Source organism: Hirundo rustica, chromosome 3 (assembly GCF_015227805.2).
Source record: "Hirundo rustica isolate bHirRus1 chromosome 3, bHirRus1.pri.v3, whole genome shotgun sequence".
NCBI classification, from domain to species: domain Eukaryota; kingdom Metazoa; phylum Chordata; class Aves; order Passeriformes; family Hirundinidae; genus Hirundo; species Hirundo rustica.
The window spans coordinates 40413544-40421915 of record NC_053452.1 but is presented as its reverse complement, the minus strand read 5'-3'; positions in this window follow the sequence as shown (position 1 = coordinate 40421915).

Genomic DNA, 8372 nt, shown 5'->3' with positions numbered 1-8372 from the left:
GTAGGGCAGTGCAGCTTAGGTCTGGTTACTTTATATATCTGAACCTGCTTACAATGCATCAGAGAGAAGTTTGGATAGTAATGCAATAAATAAACAGTTAAGACTGAATATTAAACATCAAGACCAGTCCAGCAAGCTGCTTGACCACTAAGCACAGAGGGAAATATATATGGGTATATTATCAGATGAAGAAATACAGACCCACAAGCTGCCTCAAGATGGAATGGTACTTTTAGGTGGCCTCTGAAAAACAAAGCAAATAAAGCTTTTGTAGATAAAAAGCACAAAGAAATTTAGACTTCTGAGAAGGCTTTGAAGTCAGAGAGCTGCAAAATGGCAGTTTGTGCCTTATTCCACTGGGCCTGCAAACTGGACAGCAGGCCTTTGTGCTTTGCAGGGACATTTAGCAAATCACCAACATTATGAGGAGGCTGTATTCATTCTCTAATAGATGGCAAACAAACAGAATAACTTCTTGAATCTTTTGTCCCCTAAATGCAGGGTGAGGTAGTTAACGGACAAGGATTTCTGGTAAGTGTTTATGTAGTTGCCTGGTTCTGATGCTGTATTTCAGTTGTAAGTGTTCCTTCCTTAGCAGTATCAGATTCTTTAATAACTAAGAATTTGCTCTTTCAGTCTGAAAATTGAAGGGGTAGGAAAGAGCAGGGAGGATAAATACATAGAAGCCTGCTATTCTATTTTTGTTTTCATTGAACTTTTGAAATCAATTTGCAAACAAATTCCCCAGCAGTTTTTTGGTGGAAGTTTTAAGCCTGTTCTTCTGAAAAGCAGTATAGATGTAATCATAGGGATGAGACACAACCTGCCTCTAGATTTCTCAGGAGGAATATTTTACCTGCTGCAGAGATTTCTTCTTCAAGATTTTTGATAACCTGACTTTTCTGAAGACTTCCTGAAAACAAGAATTTCCGTGAGTCTTTCTGTCTCTTTCATTAAAAACAATGGGAAAAAACCCCCCAAACAATAACAACAACAAAAAAAACCCCAACCAAACCCAAACAACTTTTTGGAAACCCTTATATTTCCATAGAAACACATGCAAATATAAAGTTCTGTAAAGCCTCAGAACAAATTATAAGTGAAAAAAAAGTAAATAGCAAAGCCAAGTTAGAGGTACCTGAATAGAGTGAAAGTGAAACAAAAGCTAACTACATGTCTTTGATGCCTTTCTGTAGTATCATGGGATACTTCAGTGGGAAGGGGCTTCAGTATGTCCCTAGTTCAGCTTCCAGGTCAAAGCAGGATCAGCCCTGAAATGAGACCAGGTTGTTCTGGGCTCTGTCTAGTGACTGCAAAGCACCTCTGGACAGCTTGTTTCCATGGTGAGGTCTATTACCTGTACAACTCTCTTGTTCAAAGTCACCTTTTTCTTCTGGGTGGGGAAATAAAAAAATTCATATTTAAGTATTCTAATGAAAGTGCATCAGTGACCCCTGGAAAAAGTCTTGGGGAACAGCACAACACAGCCACATAGCTCTTCTGAGCTAAACGAGTGGCTGCAGCATTGGTATATATAACATGGGAGCAGACCCATTGAACCTGGTACAGGATGCCAGATCTCTGAGCTATAAAAATGTGAGGGTTATGTAGTCTCATGGGGGAATGTGTATCTGATTACTATAGCTGTAATCGGAGGCTTTCAAATGTTCTTTTCTTTTGGACCACTGTGTATATTCAAGTAGGGCTTCAGATTTTTTATTGTGGTTTTTGAAACAACCTTTCCATGACTTGCTTTTGTGGGCCTCTTCAAACTGGCCTGTGGATCTATGCACAGTTCAAAACTATTGCTAGGTATCTTCACCAGTTTTTATGTGTTTCTTCTCCTGATGTGTGACTCATCTGTAAATGCAGGGAAATATTTGTTCTGTCATCTCTCATTGTTAACTCTAAATAGAGGGGGTGATACCTTTATCCAATTTTTTTTGCAGTAAGACAAAGATAGAATTTTCTGACTCCTGACCCAAGTTAGTAACTTCCATTTCTGCTGCTTCAGTTCTTCAGAAAGACATTCAGAACTGGCTTGAACTCATCATATGGTCCTTCATGTGTATTTGCAATATTTTGTATTGCAAAACTCTCTTAGCTGTGAAAATTTAAGACTAAGATTGACTTTTCAGTTCTGTAAATACAGTTGGTCTTTGCAGCATAATTTGCTAACTCCAAATATCTATTTTCTGTGGAAAATAAGGTGATTTGAAAATTCTGATGAAAATATGCCCTGTTTTTATTGTCTTGTTTTATTCTTTGGCTTTTGTTTTGACAAAATGCTGCATGAAATGTTTCATAATAGTAAAACATAAAAGGAATGAGTAATGAATTCAAAAGTCTGTGTTTATTAGGATGAAGCATTTCATTTTCACTAAATGCAGACTAGGTAACTGTAGAATGTTTCAATCTTCAGTTTACTGGTAGGAAAAACTCCTGCACCAAGAGAATGAATGCTGCCAAATTTGTTGTAGATTTTACTGGGACATGCACAGAGGTGCCAGAAGCTTGGTAGAATCAACAGAGAATGAAACAAGTTAATGCTTGTAGGGTTTCATTGGTATGCTTTACTTGTAAGTTAAAATTCTTTTCTCTGTTTTTTCCAATCATTTTTCACTCTCTGGTATATATGTTTTCTCTCTCTCAGATTCTTTCTGTATTTTTCTGGAAAGGAAGGAAGAACAGGAAGCAAATGCCTGAAAATTCTGATTATTAGTGAATGTCAGGCAAAGAAAATATGGATGATGTGGAATTATCTAGGAGCATCTTTCTCTATTAACTATGAAAATCAGATGGCAGAGCCAATCCATCTGATTGGACATATGAGGATATGTCTAATGGTAGGAAACAAATACTGTATCAGTACTTGTATTGCCTTTCTCCACTCATTGCTCAGTAGAAGAAATTTGATGACAGTACGGTTAATAAAAGCATTTAGTCTTTCTTCTGGATTTTATACCATGACTGCGTGAACGTTGATAACATAATTTTTGTATCTTTAAGGATCTGATACTTCTGACTGAAACTCTAAAGCTTGGAGTCAAATTTTGAAGCAATGTGGAGTGACATTTGGCTCTAGGACAAGAAGTTAAAAGTCATTAAAATCTGAGAATTTATATAACCTGAAAATATAAGAGAAATGTGTAATATCAGAATATAGTACGTAATTGTAGGAGTGGAGTTCTGTAACGTGGATCAAGGCTTAGCTCTTTGTCCAAATGTATGAAGGCAATGTGTTTGCAGACTGGCTCATGCACTGCAGTGTGAAGAGGTAAGGGTAACTTCTGCAAAAGTTTATCTGTTCATCTGCTGCCCCGCCTCTATGAAAAGGTTATACTCTCTAGAGCTGTCTTTATTAAATATTGGGTTTTTTTGACAAGCATCAAAATCTTTCGAAACTCCGTTTACAGCGTGGTCTTCAGTGTCCTAAAGAGATCTGGACCTGCACAGATGAACAGGTACTGAGCAACATATTTAATACCTCTGGAGCAGAGAGCTTATGAATGCTTACTAAATATTCTGTAGCAGCAGTCTGGCTACGTGCTGCTGAGAGGGAATCATTGGCTTTTTCCAAAGGAAAACTAGTTTCTCAAATTGTTTATGGAGAATGGCCTCTCTGCAAAATAACCAAGTACAAAATTTGTCTGTCTGACATAGTCACTCCTTGATTAAATTCTTCTCTGTTGTTTCAGAAGAACTAGAAGAAATTTTTCATAAGTATCTTGTTTTAATCATAGGTATATAGCAAATTAGAGATTATTTGGGGAACTTGTCAGTAAATTTCCCTGGACAGGAGATGTCTCTGAAATCCGAATATTTCATTTGAGAAATGGGAAAAATGTGAATGTACATGACAGCATGTTGGAGGAGAAAAAGGCAGAGAGGAAATGAATAAAACAGCTGGTGGAGTCACTTGAAAAACATTGAAACCATCTTGATTTTGAGTCTGGAACAGATGTAGGTGCAGTTGTAGCATATAGTGAGAGGCAGAAGGAACTGCAAGTGGGGCTTTTACTTTAAGGGACTGAGAACATCAGTGAGCTGTTCCATGACGTATGAAACCCACGTTTTTCTTTTTGTCATTATTTCTGCTTCTCTATTATTCTTTTTACCTCAGAAACACTAGATTTTGGGTTTTTCTGTTTTTAGTAGAGGCCTAGTTTGAGGGTGTGGGCAGTAGAAAGGTGTTTGGAAGGCTGATTTGAAGGGGCTGCATGGTTGAAGAAAGTTATATTCAAACTTGTCAGAGGTATAAAGAGATTGATTAAAACCCTTCTCTGAGTTTCTAAAGTAAAGCTTTTATGTAATCTCACCATAAAGACTTCTGAACAGAAAATGAGGGAGGTAATGTTCAATAGTATTCTTTATTCCATCTTATTTCTTTGTAGCTCAGTTACACTGGCTTAATAAAAGTTCTCGGGTATTTTGCTTATGAGAAAAGTGCTAAACTTTTGAGAAAGAACTCAAAATTCCACCTCATTTTGCAAATATGTTGAAAAGAATGACATTTGGAGATGTGGTATTATCTCGTCAGAGCTTATATGCCACTTGACTACATTTTACTCAGATCTTATTTTGTAATTGTTTTCATTAGAACAAGGGTTTAATGCAGCAGGCTCTTTTTCCCACATGAAAAAAATTTTATTCCTGGTTAGGTAAATATTTACTTCTTCTGTAGTTTGTTTTGTTATATTGTTATGGAGTTGTGGAACCAACTCTAAGTATATGTTTCTGGCATAAAACTACCTATGCAACACAATCTTCTCTATGTAGGAAGTATAACTGAATATCCCAAAGTTTATTATTAAATCAACGCACAATTAATTTAATTATACCTTAAATTGAATTAATAGCATGCTTTGGCATAAGGAAATGCAAAGTCAAGATTTTAAAATGCATTTTCTTTTATTTAACTTTGTAAGTCATGAAGAAAAGCTTGCCGATGCTTTTAAAGTATTATTAAATCCTGAAAATATATTTTTCATGTGTTCCTCTTTGAATTTTTCCTATTTCGATTTGTCTCAAAAAATTATTTGTGAGCTACACCTGATGTTTGCAAACATATGCCTCTTTGAAAATAGTTCCTAGCTAGGCTTTCTACTTATTTGGCATATGCAGCATTAAAGATATGTGTATGGGTTGCTGTTCTCTCTCTGCTTTCGTAGAGCTTAATAATTACATGTGCACACACAAAATTGTTGCTTTCCTGCCTGTCTTCAGCAGAATTATGGAGAGTAGTTGTGTCCTTTTTTCTGTGTTAGATAATTGTGTAATTACTTGGTGCTATTTGCAATGCACATAGCAGGATAAAAATGCTTTTGTATGTCTTCTAGGTGCAGAATCACAGGTTGGAAGAAACTTGCTTTCTGACAGTAAAACAGATTAATTTTGAGTATGAACATAAGCAAGAAGGTGTAATTTTACACAGTCACTTTCTGGACCGTAGAACAATAAAAGCTAGAAAAGGTGCTTGCCTAAATGAGATCAAATGGATTTAACTTATTAATGTTAGTAAAGATCATTTATCTCGCATGTTGCAGATGAATACATGGAGTTTCAGAAAAGCAGGTTTTGGTTTTCTTTCAGTTAGGTTTTTGTACTTCAACAGACTGGTACAGTAAAAGAAAATGTACTTCAGTATCTAGTTTAAAAAACGATATTTCATCTGCAAATACTTTCTGAACAGAAACCTGGTGTCTTAATTAGATGTTTAACTATCTAGACTTGTAGATCTAGGAAATAAAATTTTTCTCTCCTTCAGCTTCTAATCATCATTAGTCCAAGTTAATTATTCCAATGTTGTCTGTTTCCGGATAGTTTTGGTATCTTCTTCCTCCAGTAATACTGACAGCTTAGGTATTGTCAATTTTCACTATATCTAGACCATAAGAAGGGGCTTATCCTTCCTGAGGGCAGTTTTATCATTGTTTATGGAATTCAGTGAAAGCATTAAATTGCTTTGTTTACAGTTAATAATCAGTGCATTCTTTTTTCTTTTTTTTTTTTTTTTCCCCCTATTCCAGCCTGTATTTGTTGCCTCTCTTCTTTACTGCTCATTTACATACTGTTAATTTTTTTTTTTTAAAGCTTTGTAGGCGATGGGATAATTGGGCTCAGCCTTTGAAATGTTATCTCTCTGGATGTCAGAAAAACTTAACAGAAGACATCAAACTATAGCAATGGATTTAAATGATGAATACATATATTTTATACTTGTTTTTTTAGGATATATATATAGAGAGAGAGAGAATCAAGTTGCTTGCTGGCAGAGCAGCCCCATGAAGGCAAGGCAAGCAAGGCATACTGTAAACAACTCTACTTCTACTGCACTTAATTTCAGAAGCTCCTTGGAGAGGCATAAATGAATGAAAAGTATCTTGGATGCTTTCAAGAATTACAATTCTTCCTTTGTAGAAACTGGGGAATAGTTTGACTGTTTTCTGACAAAGAGGCAGGTGGTGGTTAGAGGACCATTAGACTGGACAATTTAAAGGAAATGTTCTCCCTCCCCAAATATTTTTCCAAGTAGCAAAAAAACAAACAAAAAAAAACCCAAACAAAAAACACAAAACAGACAAACAAAAATCAATCAAACAAAAAAACCTAAACTGAGAAAACCTGAAAAATCTGCAGTATTTTTTTGCTTATTCAGATGAAATTTTGATTATTGAAATTGTAGTATCAAAGGGTCCCTAAATGACTGCTGGTCCATCCCCTGCTCAGCAAGACACAACTTGGAAATTATGTTGTGTTGCTCAGAGTTCTGTGCATCATTATTTCCATATAGAAAATACTGCTTGTTTTTACTCACAAAATAGTGTGCTATAAACTGGTAACTTTTAAATAATTGCAGATCTTTCTGGTATTGGAGCTGTGGTTTATCTGGAGGTTCTTCAGTGCTTTTCTGCCTTTGACAAACTTTGGAAGTTTGGGCAATAATAATGCTGAAGACAAAAAGGTATTGAAGGTGTTGATTAGCAAGGAAAAAGGCTATAGCTTTAGGGTACAGGAGTAGTATTTTAACAAGTAAATACAAAGAAATATGTACGCTTCAACTTTTATTATAATGATGTTAATGCAGAATATTATTTAACTACAGGATTAAGGTCCAAAAGAAAAGGAAGGTAAGAAAAAGAAATAACTGCACAATACAGTGGTTTTTGAAATGAAATTACTTCATTTAAAATAGATATCTATTACAGAAAAAAAATCTGAAAGATTGGCATGTAGAAGTAATATAATTTTTTAAAGCCTAAAAATATATTGCTCTTTGTTATGAAAGAGAATATTTGATTCCCCTGCAAATGTCTCTTTTCTTTTTCTACCAGACCTGCTGTAAATGTGGTGGGGGTAAAATGTTGTCCTCCCACAAGTCTCTCAATTAATATCCCGATTATGTTGGCAGCGTTGACTGCTTTGGAAAAGATCTAAGGTGATCATCACAGTGAGACATGCTTGGACCTACTTCTGTATTGTCATGGCTTTACCAAGATAGAATATTTGGGCTGGGGCTGTGAGCGTTGTTCTCCTCAACCTCTGGGCTGCACTTTCTGTCTCACACAGGCTCTGGCCAGCTCATTTGGATGCCGGTCTTTGGGAAGCACTGGCCCCAGACAATTAGGTTAACTCATTTCCTTGCAGTGGTCTTGCAATGACCTCTTTACTGCTTCTTCCTTGACTTCTCTTTTTGTGGTCCTATAAGCAGATATGATGTGAAAAATCACCATACAGAGTTCCTGCTGGATTAGAAATTGTCATTAATGTCTGTTTGGTTTTTTTTCTAGCAGGGAAGAAAAGGAGACCATTCATCTCAGTGTGCTATGGAGAAGAATAGAAAGAAGGATGAGGTCTTAGATACATATTGCTAGAAAAAGACAAGGCTTTGACTTGAAGGTCAGCTGCAGCACCACAGCCACAAACTTCAGCTGTGATTTTGGTAAATCACATAATCTTGAAACTTTTATCTGTGAAATGTGACAGACACAGCTGCTTCACTGAAGCACAGTGTGGGTAAAGATCATTCATGTGGAGGATTCAGGTGTTGATATGGCATTGATGGGGTTGACAAAATTAATGTAGTGAGAGTCCCATTGCTTTCTGGAGTACGAGCTATATATTCTAAACCTTTGGGAAGGAGAAGGAAAACTGCTTGAAGGCATAGTGCCTTACAGTAAATGGAAGATAGTTTACTGGATGATGAGAGAAGGTCAAAGAGACCTAATGTAAACTTGTGATCTTTTTAGGATTCTCTTTGGGTGGTTTTCTTTAATGTGTTAGAAGCATACCTTCTCTTCTCCTTACAGCTCTGAAACAGAGGCATAATACTGCATGAAAGAAGGTAAAAGCATGTCTTTCCACAGCAAAGC